At 46.2% G+C, this 11,391-nt stretch overlaps 1 long non-coding RNA gene across 1 annotated transcript in view; it reads left to right on the top strand.

The window, feature by feature from the left end:
- Nucleotides 1-662: 662 nt before the first annotated feature.
- Nucleotides 663-11,391, top strand: part of LOC146868378 (uncharacterized) — a 150,102-nt gene continuing 139,373 nt past the window's right edge. Inside the window, exon 1 of the long non-coding RNA XR_014966207.1 lies at nt 663-2,578. This is a non-coding gene — a long non-coding RNA (uncharacterized LOC146868378). The remainder of the gene's footprint in view (nt 2,579-11,391) is intronic.

Raw genomic sequence — 11,391 nt, 5'->3', positions numbered from 1 at the left:
GTTGTGGGTGATGTTTGTAAAGAAGTCGCAGGCATTAATCAGCTAAAATTTATTTTTGATAAACTATATACCACCTACCATGCCTCTCCGAAAAATCAGAGAGAGCTTGGGGAATGTGCTCTGGAGGTAGAAGTAAGACTTCTGGCAATTGGAAAGGTGCTAGATGTACGTTGGGTGTCCTCAAGTGAAAGATCTGTGAGAGCTGTTTGGAATAACTACAAGGGACTTATTAAACATTTTAAGGAATCTTCCGAAGACTCAACGAGGAGTGACATTGAGCAGAGGAAATATGCTGGTTTAAACCGTTTATTAACCTCCCTGGTGTTTGTTGAAAATATGGGCATTTTATATGATGCTCTCACAGAATTGGGTGACCTATCCAGAAGGCTGCAGCGGCATGATATGACCATATATGAGGCCGATCGTTCAATACAGATGCAGATTTTAGTGTTTGAATTAATGGCTGATGCACCTGGGCCCTTTGTTTGCTACAACTGCATTAGATGCTGCTGAACGGATGCAGTTTGCTGGTGTAGGACTGCAACAGGACAAAGGCTGTGTTAGCATCAATAGGGCACAGTTCTTTAGGAGCTTATCAAATAACCTGCGAAAAAGGATGAAAATGTCTAATGCATCAAATGTTTCTAGATGCACAACCACAAACAATGATGAAATAGAATACAAAGAGTTAGTACATAGAATGAAACTCCTACAACCAGTTTATTGGCCAGATCCAGTAGACATCTTATACGGTGAGGGAGAATTACAAAACCTTTGTAGCAGGTTGCATGTATTTGATACCAGGCAGTACATCCTTGGTTTCAGAGAGTACAAACAAAATAAAAATTGCATCTCTGAAAGCCTGAAACCATTAATGCACATTATAAACACCTTTTGTACCTCAACTGCTGAATGTGAAAGGGGCTTTAGTGTAATGAATGATGTGCTCACACCACTGCGGAACAGAATATCAATCAATCGTCTGTCTTCTACAATGTTCATAAATATCGTGGGGCCACCTGTCATAGAATTTAAACCTGAATTTTATGTTCAGAAATGATTAGAAAAAGGGAGGAGAAGTGCAGATGAAAGAAACTGCATGGCTCGGAGACAAATGGCTTATGATTCCACTTATAAGCGTATTTGGAATATTCTGTGATTGGAAACATGTCCCACATTGTAAATGAATAAATATAAACAACTTATATATTAAACCTCAAATAAACATGTTTATTGATTCTTTGAATTAAATAACGTTATAAGCTGTAACTGGTCAGTGAAATGCCAAACGTTCAAAAATTGGTATGTTTTGCTATTTCTAGCCACACCTCTGACTCCGCCCACTAATCCAATCCTTGGGTTATTCCCGCCCCCTGAGTCTCCGCCCACAGTTCCCCTACTTTTTTTTCCCCACTTCGACCACTGGGATGAACACATTTATTATAATACACTAGTAAGAAAATGAACCAATGACGTGTATATTACATTTTGGGGGGCATGAACCAGTCTTGTATAGAGGCCGCAAGCGCAAATGATGGTATGCTGCCCTCGCGAGTCCGTAGCACTGAATTTAATAAACCAGAGTATCGTTTCTTAGCCGAAGTGCACCCACGGGCCGCCATTACTAATGAGCCAACATACAGTCAGATGAAGAGTGGCTCGTAAAGTGCCTAAGGCGAATCCTGCTCACCGGCCTACCGATAGCACGCACCGATTCCGGGGGTGAGAAGGCAATCCGCAGTAGGAGCACGCGTGTCTAAATTTGCAGTTAACCTCTCCTCTGGTACACCTGTCGTCGTTGTAGGCCCAGCATACGCCATTTCTCTTCCGTTTTACCCCACAGCCAGGAAGGCTCTCGTTTTCCGGCCGTCGGGCCCCAGTAAAGCAACGCAACCAGCAGTTAACATCCTTCTGGTCCCAGCGCACGTCGGGATCGCTTTCTTTCAACAGTCGAAACTCGGTGTCATACTCTAACCAAGCCCCAGGGACATAATTCTCGAATGCATGGATTATTGTGTGCTGGTAGCAAATCAACTGGGGGCCTAGTTCGACGAACTTTTCCAAAAGCACCGCGGAGTAAACTGCGAACCCTTTTGTCCAGTTTATCAAGGATCTCTCCTCCGCCGCCTCTCCATCACTGAACAACAACCGCTTTTTGATCAAGCCAAACATACTCACAAACTCTCCCTTCCATATCTGTTCCTTCACCTCCTGCGCCACATGGCGTGCCAACATCGAGGGCTGGCACAACATCGCCTCTCGGCCCGCATGCATGTACGATGTGTGTTCCTCACCAGCACATCCCGTTGAAGGGGGTGCGGCTGCTCCCTCCTGCACTCCAGACCTTGGATCTCCGTCCGACCGGCCGGAAGGAGCCGCAGAAAACGCGGGAAGAGTCGAGTAGGCGGCCTGCCCTCCCGTGCCCGCTGCCGAAGTACCTTCCGGGGACAGGCAGCTACCGGGACAGTCTGCGGCTGGTGGTGGCTGGGAGGGGGCACTGAAGAGAGCTCGAGGCGGAGGGACGCACGCAGCCGCGAGGGGCCTTGGAGCGGGCTCGACGCCAGCGGCGGCGCCCGAGGTGAGCACACTGCACATTTCTTGGCAACATTCGTAAATGGCCTGCAAGAAGGGTTGCAGAGAGCTCCAATTCATCTGGTCAGAAGTCCCTAAATCGGGCTGGTTTAAGACGGCTCCCTGAGGGGCCACCGCTGGGGTGGACTCGGCATGGGAGGGTGCATGCAGCTCCCCGGGATCCATCTCCTGCTCCTTCACCGCCCTCGGGGCCCCTGCTGCTCCCCTCGGTGCTCGCGCTGCCCTGGCCCGCTTCTTGGGTGGCATTCTTGGCCAAAATACGTACAGCTGGTGTTAAACGTCCAGTTCCGCTGCAGGCGGTGGCGGTAGGTCCACGATGCCCTCGGAAAGCGGCAGGCGGTTCTGTAGGAGGAACAGATCCCACGGGCGGGTCGCAGATCAGGTTCGGTACCGGTAGTGGAAGGCCTGGCATGCAGATGCCCCAGGTGGCTGAGGGCTCACCGTAAGCAGAATGCAAATAAGGGGGTATGGTGCCGACCGTTGGCTTTTATTTCAGACTAAGGGCCACCGCTTAACGCGAGATTCTCCGAGGTATCTCTTCCGGTCTTGTGAACACGCCCCATCACCCATCGTACCCCAGCACACACCTTAAATGAAAAATACATGTAATTTAAATGAAAAATACATGTAACTTTAATTTATCTTTGAGAACATTCATTTTTTGGGATAGGAAAGCTAGGTTGGTTAATATAATTACGTCAGCTGTCTGTGAGTGGAACCGAACGATCACTGATTAGAATCGTGATCGGTGCCCTGTGAAAATAGTGAATTTTTTGTGCTACGAGGTCTAAACCTGGGACAGAACGCACTCCCAATATGTGTCATTATTAAAAAAAAGTATAAATAGGCTGCCACAAAATGTGCAAAAATATTGTTTAGATGTTTGTAGTGCATTCAAGAGTTATGTTTTAGTAAGCTGCGAACTTTACGTATTGTAAACGTTTGTTTATAGGTTTCCATTCAAAATTCACCCAGTCACAGATCTGGGTTAAATTCCTCGTTTTTTTGCTAACGAGGTAATTCCAGTTTGGACCCAGCCATATGCAAATAAGCCTTGACCCTGCTCCCCATGTGACCAGTTCAGCCCAAATTGCCAGGCCACCTCCTCCCTGGACCGTAAACAAGGATCCTGGGACTGGTTTCGGGGTGGCTTGGTGAGCAAAAAAAACCAATGGATTAAACAAAGATCTGTGAATGTTTGATGTGTTCAGCCTTCCATCCATCTGTTCTTTTTGCTCTTGTTGTCCTAAGTGGGAAGGGTATGCTCAAACGTGGGTCACCTGCTCACTGTGCCACTAGATTCAAGCTAGACTGGCTTATATGGGGTGATACTCAAAAACCTGTCCCAGGATGCTTGTTTCTGGTCCAGGAAGGACCTGGCCTGGCAGTACGGGCTGGATTGTTCCCATGGGAGCAGGGTCAAGACTGATTTGCATATGACCGGGTTCAATCTGGGGTGGTGTGGAGAGCAAAAAAACGATGGATTAAACCCAGTGCTTTAAATGGGCTGGTACTCACCGGTACTGAGTACCAGCACTTCTCAGTTTTCTCCCCCTGAGTACCGGAACTTATTTTTGGGCAAGGTGAGTACTGGTACTCCCAGAAGCAGCAGGGCTCATGCCCTGAAGTACGGGTAGGTGCAATGCAAAAACTACAGAAAATGAACTTTTCAGATGGAGCGTGTTTATGTGCAGCTCTGGCAGCCAACAGCCAGTGTACCTGCGCTGGGTTGCTCCTGGAGTGTTAGGTTCTAATTGGCATCGCAACGAGAATGATGATGTGGTCTGAGCTGCCGACAGTGGACTTGTAGAACCAGGTTCGAATCCCGACGTCGGCTCATCATCCTGTGATTCTGGACAACTCCCTTAACCAGTGGTACTTAAAAAATGTAAGCTTTAATGCAAATATTCGGATTGTCATGTAAAGCGCTTAAATGCCAAACGCAAATTCGCCCAATATCAAACTGCCAACAATTAGGCCCTGCAGCTATGACATAGAAGCGGATGCTTACCATGTCTTCTATGTAAGGAGGCAGTTTGATATTGCGCGAATTTGGCCCATGGGTATTTAAGCGCTTTACATGAAAATCAGAACAATTGAATTAAAGCTTACTTATGTGGCTATTGTTAAATTCCTGGCTCACAGCCACACCCCCAGACACTCCCCTAACTGCCCTCCCTGTCTAATTAGTGAGTACCGGCACTTCTAATTTTCCAATTAAAGCACTGATTTAACCCAGATATGTGACTGGGGATAAATGTTCGATTTGTTCAGCATTCCATCCATCATCTGTCCTTTTTGCCTCTGGTGCTACAGCAGCATTGTGCCTTGCGCTTGCCATGATCTTGAACAATTCATACCCGTTTTTTTGGTATTCGTCTATTTTCTGAGTACAGTAAGTACTTTGACTCAGTCTCTTGGATGCGGTCAGCCCACTATCCACCGGCACTGACACGCGGGCTGCACTGTTCGCGTTCTCTCCTGTTCAGTGGTTATAGATTTATTCAAATTTGGTCCATTCTTCTAATTTTTTGGGTTGCTTCCCCGGGGCCTTTCTGTTTGTGAATAACTCTATTTTTGAGTGAGATCAGTTGTTCGGCACTCGTGCAGGTAGATTTTGAATTTCTGGTCCTCCATCTTTCTTCCCCTCCATCCTGCCACCCTTTTACAGATTTCCACTCTTGCTTCGCTTCTCTCCTGTCAGTCCTCACAAGTCAAAACGCCATCAGCACTTTAGGCTATCAGAACAATATCAACGGGTTGCAGTGGTGTCTTATTGTTAGGGCCCCACTCTTTGTGAAAACGTATATACATTTGAATGTACATTGCTGTATTGTCACCTTGTATCATACACACTGTACACAAGCTTTGGCCTTTCACAGTGTGGTCACTTGAGCACAAAGCACTGAGCACTTATTTATGGAAGCTGTACCTTTGTGTGAATTGAACACAAGTTTTGTATGCTGACCAGGTTTTGTTTCCTGCTTCTTTAATCATTCGTTGCTTTCTCAGTATTTGTTATTCTTCTATACAGACCAGTCTGGAACCCTTATATCCATTAATTATTCAGATGCCCCTGGTTGTAGGTGGGTATTAGGCTGCCCCTGTTTATGACTGCCATGGTCTTCCAGCATCATTGCACCATAGGCCTGGTTGTTCTTCCAACAGCAGTGCACCCTCTGCAATCTCTGCTGCTAGGTCATCTGCACACCATGTGGATGCCCCTGATGCCTCAAAGAGCAGATCCCACTTCAGAGAGGCAGGTCAATCTGTCAGTGTCCTGTTTAGAGAGACAACAACACACAGGAAGGGGGCGCCGACCCGGGGCTTTGATTCCATAAATATTGTAAGTAGGATTGCCATCATTTTAAGGAAAGAAATGTATCCTGGGACAGCCAAGAGTTGCTATTTGTGAAAAATGACATTATTCTTTTGTAACATCCTGGGCTAAATAATACAGCCTTGGCTGATAAAACAAGCATTTACAATGCAATGGTCTCGGCATTAGTAAAGTTAGAGCTATTGGCATTGCTCATGACATTTTTTTTGTTTATGTTTTTAAAACATTTAAAGAAACGGCATTGTTATTTACAATGTCAATAGCTTAATCACTCTCAAATGCGAGACCTATTGCATTTGCACCCACACACAGATTAAGCTATTGACATTGTAAATAACAATGCCGTTTCTTTACATGTTTTAAAAACATAAACAAAAATAATGTCATGAGCAATGCCAATAGCTCTAACTTTAACAATGCCGAGACCGTTGCATTGTAAATGCTTGTTCTTTCTTTCTAATAAACGACAGGAGTCCTTTCGGTTTTGTCCCACCCCACATTGGCAAGCAGGTTGAGGATATATAACGAGCCGGAGACTACTAACCTTGTTATATGTAAGCTTGATACGTTCCCGAACGCCCGAACCGGACCTTGAGTCTCCACCGCTGACACAGACTTGTTCTTCACACAGGCCTGCCCCCCCCCCCTTTTTTTTGCTAATTGGCCATGCATGATTGACTTTTAAAAATGTCAGTGTTTGTTTACCCCAAAAAACGCCCACCGCGCCGTTTTCGCACCTTCGTGAAATAAACTGTTTAACAAACACTAGAAAAAGGCACCACAGATAAATCGTAACACATATAAAACCCGCATTGGTGCCGAATATGATGAGCTTTCCAAATATTGCGACGGTGGCGTGCGTAAAGTGAAAGCTGATTCAGGGACACCCGGACGCCTGTAAAACATTAGAGTCCATAACTGCGGTTTTGTAAATTTCAGAAGTTCGTTTTGTAACGTGTTTGCTGCGCGCTGCTGGTAGTATTCATCATTTTTTGAGACGGTCTGTTAATTTGCCTACCCTTGGAACGCGCTTTTGTACGTGGGATAAATACAAAAAGACACATTTTTATTTTCCTTAAGATGCATTGTTTATTCGATAGGAAACCTATCGAATAGGCTGGGGGCGAGGTACCCCTGAGTGCGTGTATGTTTTGGGAACACGTTCGTCAGAGCTCCGGCCCCTCGCCAGGGCTTTCCATGCTGCCCGCACCAAGCACTATAACATAAATAACACAAGGGTTGGAACGGAGTCAGCCGCACCCAAAGCTTTGAAACAGCCGCTCCAACTTTTAACTGTACCTGCTACGCAGTTTTGCGGTATTGTAGTGTTATAAAGAGCCAGCTTTCTGGTGCTTAATTTCTGCCGGCGGTTGCAGGTGGTGGGCACCGGGAATGTTTTTTTGGAACCGAGACTTTTTTTGCATCGTCAGACTTTGCCTCGAAGCAAGAGAAAGAAACACAGCAATGGGAGGTGGAAGAGAACCACGGGAACGCGAAGACAAAGGAAGAGCATTATGATTGAGACGAGAGCCCCTGCAAGGATGAGCTAGAGGCCGGAAGTGTGAGGTGCCGGAAGAAAGAGACATGGGGTGGAATCAGGACTATGCACAAGGCACAGTCTTTCAGACAAAACCCGGGGCACTTATTTATTTCTAAACTGGTTCTCAATACAACTAAACGTCTTTGGAGTCAATGTATTTTATTGTTTTGTAAAGTGTTTTGTATGGTGCTTCGTAGTTTTAAAGGTGCGACCATGCAAGATTTGAAAAGGACAGGCGATGACTCTGGTTGCTCATTCCTTCATGAAGCCATTGGCAGTGCTCAGAGCGCCTCGAAGCTCCAACCCATGCTGTACACTTGTCTGTGGGCAGGAGTGAGGAAGGGGACAGTTTTGGAGGTTTTAAGAGTCAGTGAAAAGTTGTGAGATAGGTAGGACCCTCCCTGGGGAGAGCAGCGGACTGAGAGCTCGCAGACACAGCTGTTCCCAGTAGAGGCAGCCGCTGTGTTTTAAAGGCGCCGTTCTCTGCCGGCTTGCTGTTAAAGCAACAGTACTCCCAACAAGGCAGAGCAAAAGGCACACCACCGCCTTTCTCGCTACAGATTGGCACAGAGCGCACGGATATAACGTATTTACTCCTTCAATAAAATTGTAATCGCCCAGCCCCGGTTTACCGAACAAACTTCCCCTTGAACTTTTACCATGTTGGGCAAGAGCTTGAAGCTGGCCTCGAAAACGAAGGACCTTCCCTGGGTTTTCAGAGCAGCGGACTGAGAGCTCGCAGACACAGCTGTTCCCAGTAGAGGCAGCCGCTGTGTTTTAAAGGCGCCGTTCTCTGCCGGCTTGCTGTTAAAGCAACAGTACTCCCAACAAGGCAGAGCAAAAGGCACACCACCGCCTTTCTCCGAGGCCAAGAAGAAATGCCTCGGAGAAAGGCAGGGGCATTTTCGGATTCGGGGGCGTGTTTGTCTTTTCTCTCCTCCAGCCATTGGCTGGAGGAGAGAATGAGAAAAGTTGCAAAAAACACGCCCCCCGATCCGAAAAGGACGGGGCATGATTGGAGTGACGGGACCTCTTCTCCAATGGCTGGCCAGCATTTAAGAGGCCAGCCAATGGAGAACAGGAGAGAAGAGGGGCGGGTGCAAGCCCCTCTTCTCAAAGACATTAAATCTCCGGACTTCCGGTCTGCCGACCGGATGGTCCCGAGACCTAAAAAGGGTGATTTTAACCTCTTCAGCCAGCGCCCTCAACCGACGTGAGTTTGTGTTAGCTAATCACTTCCGGTCATGGCAAGTCATGGCAAATCATACTGTGATCTAACCACTTTAGCCACATTCACGCGCTCATTATTTACAGTTCTCTGCACTAGCTTTAACTTCACTTAAACTGGTATCAGTGTGTATCTTGCTGCTCAAGGAGCCCTCATGTGCCACTTCACTCTGTGCATTGGCAGCGCGCAGTACATCCACTCCCACTCTCATAGCTGCAGTGCTCCCAGACACCACTTGCAGCACAGTAGACAGTAAAAGCATAGTCCTGTCCATTCTTTTATCATTCCCTGTTCTAACCTAATTTCACTGACGCTTACATAAGTGCATATGTTGCAGCTCCTGCCTTTGCGGCAGTTGTGCATTGTTCCAGTCCTGGTCGTACACATTATGCCTGCCCAATAAATACCTCATCCACAGACAGGAAGGAAAATGGAAGAAAAACAGAACTCCTGATGTCCTCATTGTACTGAAGTCTCAACCGCACAACACACAGTCAGCTCATCACATCAGCCAAAGAAAATGACAACTCCAACACCATCAATGAAGCTACCAACAGAAGCAGAACACTTTTGAAGACATTGAAGCACACATCAGTCCCGTCTTACCCACCTTTCCCTTACTCCACAGACAAGTGCAATGCCACCACCTCTTTTTTCAGGGGAAAAAATAAAGCAGATCAGATAGCACGTTGACAACTCCAAGCTGCTTCTTCTCTTACTCTCACTCTTGCTTCTTGTAGATTCCTATAATTTAAAGCCTTGTCCCTCACATATTCTACTGACATACTCAACTCATTCAAAGCTACTTTCTGTGAAGATGATGTCTTATCCTTGTCCTTCATCAGAGCTCTTTCTGGGGAAGCTACCTCACTCTTCACCATTGCCAAAGCCTCCCTCATTTAATGCATCTTTCCAGAAGCTCTCAAGACAGGCCAGATCCTCCAACTTCTAACAAAACCTACAAAAGACTCCGATGACATCGCCTGCTACTGGCCCACCACTCACCTACTCTTCATTCACAAGATCATTGAAAAAGCAACGTATTCTCAACTCCAAGTTCACATCCATGCTAAGCACCCCTGCATGGCTACCCATGTGCCTTCAGATCACACTGCTGCACAGAGAATGCTACCTTGCACATCATAGACAGCATCTTGAACACAGATGAAGTTGACTCCTGCCTCCTGATATTGCTGGACCTCGTAGCTGCCTTCAACATAGTCAACCACCTGACCCTTATTCACACCCTTTCCAATCAACTCCAGTTTCTTCACATGGGCACTTGCAGGTTTCGAAAGATCTTCATCATTTGCCGAGTCAACCAGGATTCCATAATTACATACTGTTTCTTGTCACCTTCAACCTCTACATGGAGCCCCTTGGGGCTCTACTCACAGATAACCGCATCAAGATTCATCAGTATACCAACAACACATATCTACCTGAAAGATTACCCTGCTCCAGACATCAGATGCCTCAAGCACTGTCTTCACCTCATTCAGACCTCAATGCTCATCGCCTACATGAAGTTGAACCTAACCAAGACAGAATTCCTGTTATTTACCAAGAACAAGCAACTAATAGTCCAAACCTAGCCCAATGACCGAAACCTTGACAGTTTCGAGCCCCAACTTTGATGAATGACAAGTCACCTGGATATACCTTGGACACAAACCTCACCCTCAAGGAACAAATGGCTAAAAAGCAAATACAATGTGGTACCAGCGGCCCCTTCTACAGAAAATTGAACTTTTCTTGCCAGAAAACAACATCAGCCCTGCTGTGCAAGGCTTTGTGCTCTCACATCTGGATAGGGTAATGCCAGCTCCATGGCTGGCCAGACTCCACACTGGAACCCATTAAGGGCATCCTACATGCCACAGCATGTCTCATCCAGGGTCAGAAGAAATATGTAACAACAGTCACATCTGATGATACTGCAATGGTTCTCCTTGCTCGCCCACAAAACCAACTGCTTCATTTACAAAGCCACCATGAACACTACCTCTGTTTATCTTGCAAACAAGCAGACCATCTCTGGTAGTTCTCGGCATACCCGCAGCCAGGCCACCATCAGAACGAAGACATAGGGCCTGAATATGAGTGTAGGTGCTATTTATTCCACCTGATAAATAACAATTTCACTGGGTATGTTATTTATCGGTGCAATTAATAATACCTATTACGGGTTTGTGGGGAATAACATGCAGATTGTGGTGTTTAATGCACTAAAATCTGCATGGTACGGTAAATAATGTACATATATTCCCTGTTAATTTTGGCAGGTTTGACCTGCCAAAATGTAATGATGCTGGGGGTATTTAACGCATCTGCTAGCTATCAGATACATTAAATACCATTTACCTTGTAATTCCAACCCATACGTAAATAACTGGCGCACTCGTACTCAGCCAATAAGAAGTGTAAAAAAACAAAAAAAAATAAGGTAACATGCATTTTCCATCTGTCCAATGAGGATGTGGAAAAACAACCCCATATTCATAAAGAGAGCCCCAAAGCTGGACGAGGGCGCTGGAATTGTAGGAGCACGCCAGGTAAGGGTGAAGCTACGTTTACATCAGGAGGATGGAATGAGAGAATAGTACTTAAGCTGTGCGGTCTTCTGTTGTAGTCACTCTTCTAAAGTGATACGAGTACAAGTTTGGTTGTGGAGTGAGGAGCCTGTATTTT

This window comes from Triturus cristatus, chromosome 1_2 (genome assembly GCF_964204655.1).
Source record: "Triturus cristatus chromosome 1_2, aTriCri1.1, whole genome shotgun sequence".
Lineage (NCBI taxonomy): Eukaryota > Metazoa > Chordata > Amphibia > Caudata > Salamandridae > Triturus > Triturus cristatus.
Note: the sequence above shows the minus strand (reverse complement) of the source record. Positions and strands in the feature narration are given on the sequence as shown.